The sequence below is a fragment of the Oncorhynchus clarkii genome, unplaced genomic scaffold, assembly GCF_045791955.1.
Source record: "Oncorhynchus clarkii lewisi isolate Uvic-CL-2024 unplaced genomic scaffold, UVic_Ocla_1.0 unplaced_contig_2974_pilon_pilon, whole genome shotgun sequence".
Taxonomy (NCBI): Eukaryota; Metazoa; Chordata; class Actinopteri; order Salmoniformes; family Salmonidae; genus Oncorhynchus; species Oncorhynchus clarkii.
In genome coordinates, this window is record NW_027257939.1 from 376934 (window position 1) to 390224 (window position 13291).

General features: G+C 46.5%; 1 long non-coding RNA gene across 1 annotated transcript; it reads right to left on the minus strand.

The window, feature by feature from the left end:
* Positions 1-11592: 11592 nt before the first annotated feature.
* On the minus strand, positions 11593-13201 carry LOC139394118 (uncharacterized). Its single transcript, XR_011629802.1, has 3 exons — positions 13024-13201; positions 12798-12975; positions 11593-12368 (listed from the first exon to the last, which is right to left on the minus strand). It is a non-coding gene; the product is annotated as an uncharacterized lncRNA (long non-coding RNA).
* Positions 13202-13291: the final 90 nt, after the last annotated feature.

The following is a 13291-nucleotide window of genomic DNA, read 5'->3' on the forward strand; positions in this document are numbered from 1 at the left end:
TTCACAATGTCAACCCACCTCTTCACAATGTCAACCCATCACAATATCAACCCACCTCTTCACAATGTCAACCCACCTCTTCACAATGTCAACCCACCTCTTCACAATGTCAACCCACCTCTTCACAATGTCAACCCACCTCTTCACAATATCAACCCACCTCTTCACAATGTCAACCCATCCCTTCACAATGTCAACCCATCCCTTCACAACATCATGTGATTTTTATTTTATATATTTTTTAATTTAACTTAGCAAGTCAGTTAAGAACAAATTCTTATTTACAATGACAGCCTACCAGGAAACAGTGGGTTAACTGCCTCGTTCGACACACACTTTACTTTGCCCAGTTAAATGTACTTGACTCATTTGAAATTAACATACATACACAATCATTTTCGTAGAGATAACATTTTATTTTCCTGTTTCATATTACAGCATTATGTTCACCTTGGTCATGAAACCCATAACCAACATAACTGAAAGGGACAATCTGCAGTTGCTACATTCATTTTAGGACTTTTTAAATGGAACGATAAGTACCCATTGATTCTTGAAGAATATAACTTCTAAATGCCTCATTGAGCTTAGTTCAACTGTCGTACCCCATCAGAACCCAACATATAAACTTGTTTTACTGCAATGTTTGGTAACAACATACATTTAAAAAGGTACTTGTCTTGGACTGAAATAGGTTATGGTACTCATTTTGGGTACCAGTACTGTTTACATTTAGCTGCAGGAGCTCCACAATACTTTTGAGCTCAAATTCTATAAAAGGAACACGAGCTCATGCAGTAGAAAATCTGAGGAGTCGGTACTCATCTCCGGTGAGCTACTGTCCATGTCAAGCATTTAATGTAAACAAACACTGTATAGCTTCAAAACTTAAATACTATCAAAATATCACCTGGGGTGGCAGGTAGCCTAGTGGTTAGAGTGTTGGTCCAGTAACCAAAAGGTTGCTGGATCGAATCCCTGAGCTGACAAGGTGGTAAACATGTGTTGTTCTGCCCCTGAACAAGGCAGTTAACCCACTGTTTCCTGGTAGGCTGTCATTGTAAATAAGAATTTGTTCTTAACTGACTTGCTAAGTTAAAATACAGTATAAAAATCACATAATGTTGTGGAAAGACTGCTGTGAGGATATCATCTGGTTGAGCATCTCTTGATGTCTGGCTGGTGTCTTCAGAGTTCCTCAAGAACCACAGAAGAGGGTTGTTGTCTGCCCTCTGCCTGCGAAGGGGTTGGTAGACTGCCTGGTTGGCACTGTTGACGGGGCCTCATTGGTGGGCTGTGAATTCCCAAAGCTTCTGGTCTCCTGATCTCCATGCTGCTGTGCTGATAACTGGATAATCTATTTCATGGTTCCATTTCATTAAAATACTGAGAACAGATTCTCCCTGTCGTACTGTTATTGTCTTTTGATGAGCTTCCTCAAGGGTGGACCATTTCCTGGCTACGTTATCTGGGTCAAAGGTCTCTGTATTGGGTGGACAGCTTGGCAGCCACATCCAAACAAAGTCGTTTAGTTTCCCCCTTAACTGTCTTCACACTGGCATTCTTTTCTGCAAGGCTTTTTGGCAAATCTCTGCCACCCGCTTCTAAATTATTCCACATTAAATCAATACGATTTTTATTTTTATTTATTTAACTAGGGAAGTCAGTTAAGAACAAATTCTTATTTAAATTGACAGCCAACCCCGGCCAAACCTGGACGATGCTGGGCCAATTGTGCGCCGCCCTATTGGACTCCCAATCACGGCCAGATGTGATGCAGCCTGGATTCGAACCAGGGACTGTAGTGACACCTCTTGCACTGAGATGCGGTGAATGTTGCAAGAAAGAGGATTAGCTCTCAACTGAACAGAGTGTTCAATAATCAGCAGGGAGATTGTGCTTGTGGAAGTCTGGACTGTCTCTCTTGGCTGGTTAGCAGGGAGGCTGGACTGTCTCTCTTGGCTGGTTAGCAGGAAGCCTGGACTGTCTCTCTTGGCTGGTTTGCAGGAAGCCTGGACTGTCTCTCTTGGCTGGTTAGCAGGAAGGCTGGACTGCCTCTCTTGGCTGGTTAGCAGGAAGGCTGTACTGTCTCTCTTGGCTGGCTAGCAGGGAGGCTGGACTGTCTCTCTTGGCTGGTTATCAGGGAGGCTGGACTGTCTCTCTTGGCTGGTTAGCAGGAAGGCTGGACTGTCTCTCTTGGCTGGTTAGCAGGAAGGCTGGACTGTCTCTCTTGGCTGGTTAGCAGGGAGGCTGGACTGTCTCTCTTGGCTGGTTAGCAGGAAGGCTGGACTGTCTCTCTTGACTGGTTAGCAGGAAGGCTGGACTGTCTCTCTTGGCTGGTTAGCAGGGAGGCTGGACTGTCTCTCTTGGCTGGCTAGCAGGAAGCCTGGACTGTCTCTCTTGGCTGGTTAGCAGGGAGGCTGGACTGTCTCTCTTGGCTGGTTAGCAGGGAGGCTGGACTGTCTCTCTTGGCTGGTTATCAGGGAGGCTGGACTGTCTCTCTTGGCTGGTTAGCAGGAAGGCTGGACTGTCTCTCTTGGCTGGTTAGCAGGGAGGCTGGACTGTCTCTCTTGGCTGGTTAGCAGGAAGGCTGGACTGTCTCTCTTGACTGGTTAGCAGGAAGGCTGGACTGTCTCTCTTGGCTGGTTAGCAGGAAGGCTGGACTGTCTCTCTTGGCTGGTTAGCAGGAAGGCTGGACTGCCTCTCTTGGCTGGTTAGCAGGAAGGCTGTACTGTCTCTCTTGGCTGGCTAGCAGGAAGGCTGGACTGTCTCTCTTGGCTGGTTAGCAGGGAGGCTGGACTGTCTCTCTTGGCTGGTTAGCAGGAAGGCTGGACTGTCTCTCTTGGCTGGTTAGCAGGAAGGCTGTACTGTCTATCTTGGCTGGCTAGCAGGAAGGCTGGACTGTCTCTCTTGGCTGGTTAGCAGGAAGGCTGGACTGTCTCTCTTGGCTGGCTAGCAGGAAGGCTGGACTGTCTCTCTTGGCTGGTTAGCAGGAAGGCTGGACTGTCTCTCTTGGCTGGTTAGCAGGGAGGCTGGACTGTCTCTCTTGGCTGGTTAGCAGGAAGGCTGAACTGTCTCTCTTGTCTGCTTTGCCACCATGTGTCTCTTCAACCTCACAGCTGGCCTCAAGACCTAGATTAATAATTCAATCTCATCAGTTCATTGTACAATGATAGATGTTAATAGCTGTATAACAGACAAATAATTTGAATATGTAGCTAGAGTTTTTATTATTATTACTAATATTTCACCTTTATTTAACCAGGTAGGCCAGTTGAGAACAAGTTCTCATTTACAACTGCGACCTGGCCAAGATAAATCAAAGCAGTGCGACAAAAACAACAACACAGAGTTACAGATGGAATAAACAAACGTACAGTCAATAATACAGTAGGAAAATCTGTATACAGTGTGTGCAAATGTAGAAGAGTACAGAGGTAAGGCAATAAATAGGCCATAGAGGCAAAATAATGCAAAAGAGCAAAAAAAACAATATGGGGATGAGGTAGTTGGATGGGCTATTTCCAGATGGGCTGTATACAGCTGCAGCGGTTGGTAAGCTGCTCTGACAGCTGATGTTTAAAGTTAGAGAGGGAGATATGTCTCCAACTTCAGTGATTTTTGAAATTCGTATCAGTCATTGGCAGCAGAGAACTGGAAGGAAAGGCGGCCAAAGTAGGTGTTGGCTTTGGGGATGACCAGTGAAAGATACCTGCTGGAGCGCGTGCTATGGGTGGGTGTTGCTATGGTGACCAGTGCCCTGAGATAAGATGGAGCTACCTAGCAAAGATATATAGATGACCTGGAGCCAGTGGGTTTGGCGACGAATATGTAGCGAGGACCAGCCAACGAGAGCATACAGGTCGCAGTGGTGGCTAGAGACATTTTTCAACTTAACAAGCACGTGAACTCTTAAAGTAAACTCTTCATCAAGGAATAAGCTTGTATGATCCACAGCTGGTTAGTATACTTGAGGGGTTCCTTTTTGTTCCCGATCAATGAACAAATTCATGTTCTTGTTTGCATACACTGAAACCCAAGAGCTGCAAGCTTAGGGACATGAGGTTTTTACAATGATAGTTATTAGCTATCTTCAACAGCATCTGCTCTTGCTAGCTAGCATTAGCTAGCACGTTCTACTGTAGTGTCAGAGTAGCTAGCTAGTAAATTATTTTGATCTCAGCCATAGCTTTTATATTTCAGAACTTTACCTAACAATAATCAATCCAAAACAATACGGCCAATATAAATGCATGTTGCGGAAAAAACAGACCAAATATAATGTTCTACAGTTTAAAACAAACTTTTATAATAATCTTACCATAAGTGAAGGGGCCACCATGTTTTCTGTTGAAGTGATGTCAGTGACCTTCAGGTCGGAGAAGGCGGAGCTCTAGAAAGAGTTGGATGACCGTTCAAATACATTTTACCCAGTTGTCTTGAACGCTCCATTACAAAACTCTGTTTTGGATGAGACTGACGTTATGACCAAAACAATCCCATTTTTCAAACAGAAATTTGCTGTAGCACTAATTCCAAAAAGTTTTGGAAAGTTAGGAACAAATATACAACAGGCAGTTAGGGAAGCCAAGGCTAACTTTTTCAAACAGAAATTTGCATCCTGCAACACTAACTCAAAAAAGTTCTGGGACAAAAAGTCCATGGAGAATAAGAGCACCTCCTCCCAGCTGCCCACTGCACTGAAGATAGGAAAAACTGTCACCACTGATAAATCCACTATAATTGAGAATTTCAATAAGCATTTTTCTACGGCTGGCCATGCTTTCCACCTGGCTAACCCTACCTCGGTCAACAGCACTGCACTGCATAGCAACTCGCCCAAGTCTTCCCCATTTCTCCTTCTCCCAAATCCAGTCAGCTGATGTTCTGAAAGAGCTGCAAAATCTGGACCCCGACAAATCAGCCGGGCTAGACAATCTGTACCCTTTCTTTCTAAAAATGATCTGCCGAAATTGTTGCCACCCCTATTTACTAGCCTGTTCAACCTCTCTTTCGTGTCGTCTGAGATTCCCAAAGATTGGAAAGCAGCTGCTGTCATCCCCCTCTTCAAAGGCGGGGGACACTCTTGACCTAAACTGCTACAGACCTATATCTACCCTACCTTGCCTTTCTAAGGTCTTCGAAAGCCAAGTCAACAAACAGATTACCGACCATTTCGAATCTCACCATACCCTCTCTGCTATGCAATCTGGTTTCAGAGCTGGTCATGGGTGCACCTCAGCCACACTCAAGGTCCTAAACGATATCTTAACCGCCATCGATAAGAAACATTACTGTGCAGCCGTATTCATTGATCTGGCCAAGGCTTTCGACTCTGTCAATCACCACATCCTTATTGTCAGACTCGACAGCCTTGGTTTCTCAAATGATTGCCTCGCCTGGTTCACCAACTACTTCTCTGATAGAGTTCAGTGTGTCAAATCGGAGGGTCTGCTGTCCGGAACTCTGGCAGTCTCTATGGGGGTGCCACAGGGTTCAATTCTTGGACCGACTCTCTTCTCTGTATACATCAATGATGTTGCTCTTGCTGCTGGTGAGTCTCTGATCCTCCTCTACGCAGACGACACCATTCTGTATACTTCTGGCCCTTCTTTGGACACTGTGTTAACAACCCTCCAGATGAGCTTCAATGCCATACAACTCTCCTTCCGTGGCCTCCAATTGCTCTTAAATACAAGTAAAACTAAATGCATGCTCTTCAACCGATCGCTACCTGCACCTGCCCACCTGTCCAACATCACTACTCTGGACGGCTCTGACTTAGAATACGTGGACAACTACAAATACCTGGGTGTCTGGTTAGACTGTAAACTCTCCTTCCAGACCCACATCAAACATCTCCAATCCAAAGTTAAATCTAGAATTGGCTTCCTATTTCGCTACAAAGCACCCTTCACTCATGCTGCCAAACATACCCTTGTAAAACTGACCATCCTACCAATCCTCGACTTCGACGATGTCATTTACAAAATAGCCTCCATAACCCTACTCAACAAATTGGATGCAGTCTATCACAGTGCCATCCGTTTTGTCACCAAAGCCCCATATACTACCCACCATTGCGACCTGTACGTTCTCGTTGGCTGGCCCTCGCTTCATACTCGTCGCCAAACCCACTGGCTCCATGTCATCTACAAGACCCTGTTAGGTAAAATCCCACCTTATCTCAGCTCGCTGGTCACCATAGCATCACCCACCTGTAGCACGCTCTCCAGCAGGTATATCTCTCTGGTCACCCCCAAAACCAATTCTTCCTTTGGCCGCCTCTCCTTCCAGTTCTCTGCTGCCAATGACTGGAACGAACTACAAAAATCTTTGAAAATAGCTTTCAGCACCAGCTGTCAGAGAATCTCACAGATTACTGCACCTGTACATAGCTCACCTATAATTTAGCCCAAACAACTACCTCTTTCCCTACTGTATTTCATTTATTTATTTTTGCTCCTTTGCACCCCATTATTTCTATCTCTACTTTGCACATTCTTCCACTGCAAATCTACCATTCCAGTGTTTTACTTGCTATATTGTATTTACTTTGCCACCATGGCCTTTTTTTTGCCTTTACCTCCCTTATCTCACCTCATTTGCTCACATCGTATATAAACTTGTTTATACTGTATTATTGACTGTATGTTTGTTTTACTCCATGTGTAACTCTGTGTTGTTGAATGTGTCGAACTGCTTTGCTTTATCTTGGACAGGTCGCAATTGTAAATGAGAACTTGTTCTCAACTTGCCTACCTGGTTAAATAAAGGTGTTCTCAACTAGCCTACCTGGTTAAATAAAGGTGTTCTCAACTAGCCCACCTGGTTAAATAAAGGTGTTCTCAACTAGCCTACCTGGTTAAATAAAGGTGTTCTCAACTAGCCCACCTGGTTAAATAAAGGTGTTCTCAACTAGCCCACCTGGTTAAATAAAGGTGTTCTCAACTAGCCCACCTGGTTAAATAAAGGTGTTCTCAACTAGCCCACCTGGTTAAATAAAGGTGTTCTCAACTAGCCCACCTGGTTAAATAAAGGTGTTCTCAACTAGCCTACCTGGTTAAATAAAGGTGTTCTCAACTAGCCTACCTGGTTAAATAAAGGTGTTCTCAACTAGCCCACCTGGTTAAATAAAGGTGTTCTCAACTAGCCCACCTGGTTAAATAAAGGTGTTCTCAACTAGCCTACCTGGTTAAATAAAGGTGTTCTCAACTAGCCCACCTGGTTAAATAAAGGTGTTCTCAACTAGCCTACCTGGTTAAATAAAGGTGTTCTCAACTAGCCCACCTGGTTAAATAAAGGTGTTCTCAACTAGCCCACCTGGTTAAATAAAGGTGTTCTCAACTAGCCCACCTGGTTAAATAAAGGTGTTCTCAACTAGCCAACCTGGTTAAATAAAGGTGAAAAAAAAAACAATAATACAAAAAAATAATAATAGCACCTAAGCTATATAAATATATATTTTTAATGTACCTGTAGAATGGAAGAGGTTTGAAGACTTCTATAATTCCTTTCATCAGCTATAGCAGCTTTAGATGACATAACATTTGAGGAGACATAATGTAAGGGCCTATGTATTTTCAATATGTTTCACAAATCTAACCACAAAGCCATCTTTTCCCTTGTGTTTCTGACTGCCCTCCCCACTTCCCATTTATTTGTCATATACACATGAAATACACGGCGTATACACAGTGTACTGAAATGCTTCCTTGCAGGTTAACCTGTCGACAACGTAACAATAGAACAAGTCAGTAGCTAAGTGAATAAAAAGAGTAATAACAAATAAAACCTCAATGAAATTTTACCAATTTAATAATGGCCCGTTTTTTTAATTCATTTTTTTACAAATAGTTACATAGTCTATATGGTTTATAACACACATGACCCAAGAATGTTTACTTGTAGAATGTTATTGATTATAGGACCTTTATGATTAATTTGGTCAGTTCCACCTCTTCAACAGTGCCCAGTTTAAACAGGGTTAATATGAATATCACAGTTCAGCTTCAGTCCACCGGGGGGCGCGGTGTCACTGTCAGAAGACATGTTTCAGTCAGAAAAACTAATCTCTTCGGTCTCAGCTAGCCAGCCAGCCAGCCAGTAGCTATCGGAAGCAGCTATCCAGCCAAGCCAGCTACAGAAACGAAACTCATCAAATGCACTCTCGCTCGAAATAAACACTTTATGACTTAAATCAATATCCTTAGCTTGCCCATTCACTAAATAATACTGATAAATAACTGACTGACACCCAATAGCTTAAGGATGCTAACGGTACCTTATTAGCATTAGCCAACCCTTATACTGAGGCAGAATAGCTAAGTAGCTTCCACCAGGGCGTTTCGCTGAATGATGACGTCCACATCGAACCGTCCTGTAGGGTTGGGGGGGAGGGGCCAAGGGACATGGGCGGTCCACTGCGTTGTGAAGTATTGACCAATCGCAGCAGCTGCCGCATCCGTTCAGGGGCTTCCCTGCAGTGCCTAGTTCTGGCTTTCCACTAGATAACACAGCCGCAAAGTAAAAATTGAAAAAGGTAAAAAATGCAAGGTTAGGCATAAGGCTAGCAGTGTTGTTAGGTTTAAAATCTGATTTTAAGAAGATGGGTTTAGCCACAATTATGACTGTGGTTGTGTTAACTAGTGACATCCCCACTACTGCCTAGTGCAGTATACAGAATTTTATTTTAAATACTGCATAGCAAATGATGTTATGGAAACTCATATCAGACTGAAATAACACACATCAAAAGGTTCGGGGCTGGACCATGAGAAGGTTTGGGGCTGGACCATGAGAAGGTTTGGGGCTGGACCATGAGAAGGTTCGGGGCTGGACCATGAGAAGGTTCAGGGCTGGACCATCAGAAGGTTCGGGGCTGGACCATGAGAAGGTTCGGGGCTGGACCATGAGAAGGTTCAGGGCTGGACCATCAGAAGGTTCGGGGCTGGACCATGAGAAGGTTCGGGGCTGGACCATGAGAAGGTTTGGGGCTGGACCATCAGAAGGTTCAGGGCTGGACCATCAGAAGGTTCGGGGCTGGACCATGAGAAGGTTCGGGGCTGGACCATGAGAAGGTTCGGGGCTGGACCATGAGAAGGTTCGGGGCTGGACCATGAGAAGGTTCAGGGCTGGACCATGAGAAGGTTCGGGGCTGGACCATGAGAAGGTTTGGGGCTGGACCATCAGAAGGTTTGGGGCTGGACCATGAGAAGGTTTGGGGCTGGACCATGAGAAGGTTCGGGGCTGGACCATGAGAAGGTTCAGGGCTGGACCATGAGAAGGTTCGGGGCTGGACCATGAGAAGGTTTGGGGCTGGACCATGAGAAGGTTTGGGGCTGGACCATGAGAAGGTTTGGGGCTGGACCATCAGAAGGTTCAGGGCTGGACCATGAGAAGGTTCGGGGCTGGACCATGAGAAGGTTCGGGGCTGGACCATGAGAAGGTTCGGGGCTGGACCATGAGAAGGTTTGGGGCTGGACCATGAGAAGGTTTGGGGCTGGACCATGAGAAGGTTCGGGGCTGGACCATGAGAAGGTTTGGGGCTGGACCATGAGAAGGTTTGGGGCTGGACCATGAGAAGGTTTGGGGCTGGACCATGAGAAGGTTTGGGGCTGGACCATGAGAAGGTTTGGGGCTGGACCATCAGAAGGTTTGGGGCTGGACCATGAGAAGGTTCGGGGCTGGACCATGAGAAGGTTTGGGGCTGGACCATGAGAAGGTTTGGGGCTGGACCATGAGAAGGTTCGGGGCTGGACCATGAGAAGGTTCGGGGCTGGACCATGAGAAGGTTTGGGGCTGGACCATCAGAAGGTTCGGGGCTGGACCATGAGAAGGTTCGGGGCTGGACCATCAGAAGGTTCGGGGCTGGACCATGAGAAGGTTCGGGGCTGGACCATGAGAAGGTTCGGGGCTGGACCATGAGAAGGTTCGGGGCTGGACCATGAGAAGGTTCGGGGCTGGACCATGAGAAGGTTCGGGGCTGGACCATGAGAAGGTTCGGGGCTGGACCATGAGAAGGTTCGGGGCTGGACCATGAGAAGGTTCGGGGCTGGACCATCAGAAGGTTCAGGGCTGGACCATCAGAAGGTTCGGGGCTGGACCATCAGAAGGTTCGGGGCTGGACCATCAGAAGGTTCGGGGCTGGACCATCAGAAGGTTCGGGGCTGGACCATCAGAAGGTTCGGGGCTGGACCATGAGAAGGTTCAGGGCTGGACCATCAGAAGGTTTGGGGCTGGACCATCAGAAGGTTTGGGGCTGGACCATGAGAAGGTTCGGGGCTGGACCATGAGAAGGTTCGGGGCTGGACCATCAGAAGGTTCGGGGCTGGACCATGAGAAGGTTTGGGGCTGGACCATGAGAAGGTTCGGGGCTGGACCATGAGAAGGTTCGGGGCTGGACCATGAGAACGTTTGGGGCTGGACCATGAGAAGGTTCGGGGCTGGACCACTTGCTTATGGTGCCACAATGCGCTGGACAACAGTCCATAGCTCTCTGTTGTTCATGACAGCTGGTAGGTCCTCTGTTCTGAGGCCAGGGTCTCAACAGATGTCCACGAAGGTTACGTCTGGCCTTCCAGGTCTTCACCTGTGAGAGGGTAGCAAGTACCCACAGCGTGAGACCGATGCCTGGCCGCCGGCTCAGGGTGTCTGAAACAGTGACCAACACACACACACACACACACACGGGAACAAAAACACACCAAAGCACACTAAACTTTACAAATGTAATAGAAGTGTTTATTAAATGTAAGACTTGGAAGAAGTCACCATATTTCAATGCACTTCATGGGACGAAGTGCATTCATCATATATATATATATATATATATATGTACCACCAACCCAAAACTGATTGATTTCGGCATTAAACATAAATAAAACAAAATAAACATATTTACATCATTACCAGATCATATGAACAGATAGATTTAACTACAGGTCAAAGGTTAGGGGTCAAGGGAGAGGTCAGAGGTGCAGAACCAGACATCCAGGGAAAGAAGAGAGAAGAGAAGAAGAGAGGAGAGAAGAAGAGAGGAGAGAAGGAGGGAGGAGAGAAGAAGAGAGGAGAGAAGAAGAGAGGAGAGAAGAGGAGAGAAGAAGAGAGGAGAGAAAAGGGAGGAGAGAAGGAGGGAGGAGAGAAGGAGGGAGGAGAGAAGAAGAGAGGAGAGAAGGAGGGAGGAGAGAAGAAGAGAGGAGAGAAGGAGTGAGGAGAGAAGAAGAGAGGAGAGAAGGAGGGAGGAGAGAAGAAGAGAGGAGAGAAGGAGGGAGGAGAGAAGAAGAGAGGAGAGAAGGAGGGAGGAGAGAAGGAGAGAGGAGAGAAGGAGGGAGGAGAGAAGGAGGGAGGAGAGAAGGAGGGAGGAGAGAAGGAGGGAGGAGAGAAGAAAAGAGGAGAGAAGAAGAGAGGAGAGAAGAAGAGAGGAGAAGGAGGGAGGAGAGAAGGAGGGAGGAGAGAAGGAGAGAGGAGAGAAGGAGAGCGGAGAGAAGGAGGGAGGAGAGAAGGAGGGAGGAGAGAAGGAGGGAGGAGAGAAGGAGGGAGGAGAGAAGGAGAGAGGAGAGAAGGAGAGAGGAGAGAAGGAGGGAGGAGAGAAGGAGGGAGGAGAGAAGGAGGGAGGAGAGAAGGAGAGAGGAGAGAAGGAGAGAGGAGAGAAGGAGGGAGGAGAGAAGGAGGGAGGAGAGAAGGAGGGAGGAGAGAAGGAGAGAGGAGAGAAGGAGAGAGGAGAGAAGGAGGGAGGAGAGAAGGAGGGAGGAGAGAAGGAGGGAGGAGAGAAGGAGGGAGGAGAGAAGGAGGGAGGAGAGAAGAAGAGCGGAGAGAAGGAGGGAGGAGAGAAGGAGGGAGGAGAGAAGAAGGGAGGAGGAGACAGAAAAACTTAATATCCGTTAGATAACTATCTTATAAACTAATTCAACTATAGTTGTCATTTATAACACTACTTCTAGAACTAAAAGCAGAGATGACAGTATTATCTAAAGGTCTTAGATACTCTTGATTGCAGACAGACAGAAATACAATTTAGGTACTTGCTGCAGATGTTCTCAGAGTTTGAAGGCAAAGTCAGAGAACGGTAATTCCTTCATATAGTCCATAAAACATGAATACAAATAAAACAACCCTCTTTGCTGGGACTCGGATACAGTAGGTCAAAGGAAAAAGGTTATAAACTGTAAGATCTAGTCTGATCATTTAAACCAGGGGTGTATTCATTAGTGCACACCGTGGCAAAACATTTTGCAATGGAAAACCAGAGTTTTTTTTATTGGACAAGTTCAGCGAGGTCCCGCCCTGTTGTTTCAGCCTTATTGGTTCCATTTGGTTCAACCCAGTTTGGGTTATAAAAAAAAATCACTTATTTATTTTGACCAAACCTCAGCAGACTCTCCTCTCTCATCTCTACTCAACAGAACCAGCTCTACCTCAGACTCTCCTCTCTCATCTCTACTCAACAGAACCAGCTCTACCTCAGCAGACTCTCCTCTCTCCTCTCTACTCAACAGAACCAGCTCTACCTCAGCAGACTCTCCTCTCTCATCTCTACTCAACAGAACCAGCTCTACCTCAGCAGACTCTCCTCTCTCATCTCTACTCAACAGAACCAGCTCTACCTCAGCAGACTCTCCTCTCTCATCTCTACTCAACAGAACCAGCTCTACCTCAGCAGACTCTCCTCTCTCATCTCTACTCAACAGAACCAGCTCTACCTCAGCAGACTCTCCTCTCTCATCTCTACTCAACATAACCAGCTCTACCTCAGCAGACTCTCCTCTCTCATCTCTACTCAACAGAACCAGCTCTACCTCAGCAGACTCTCCTCTCTCATCTCTACTCAACAGAACCAGCTCTACCTCAGCAGACTCTCCTCTCTACTCAACAGAACCAGCTCTACCTCAGCAGACTCTCCTCTCTCATCTCTACTCAACAGAACCAGCTCTACCTCAGCAGACTCTCCTCTCTACTCAACAGAACCAGCTCTACCTCAGCAGGCTCTCCTCTCTCATCTCTACTCAACAGAACCAGCTCTACCTCAGCAGACTCTCCTCTCTACTCAACAGAACCAGCTCTACCTCAGCAGACTCTCCTCTCTCATCTCTACTCAACAGAACCAGCTCTACCTCAGCAGACTCTCCTCTCTCATCTCTACTCAACAGAACCAGCTCTACCTCAGCAGGCTCTCCTCTCTCATCTCTACTCAACAGAACCAGCTCTACCTCAGCAGACTCTCCTCTCTCATCTCTACTCAACAGAACCAGCTCTACCTCAGCAGACTCTCCTCTCTACTCAACAGAACCAG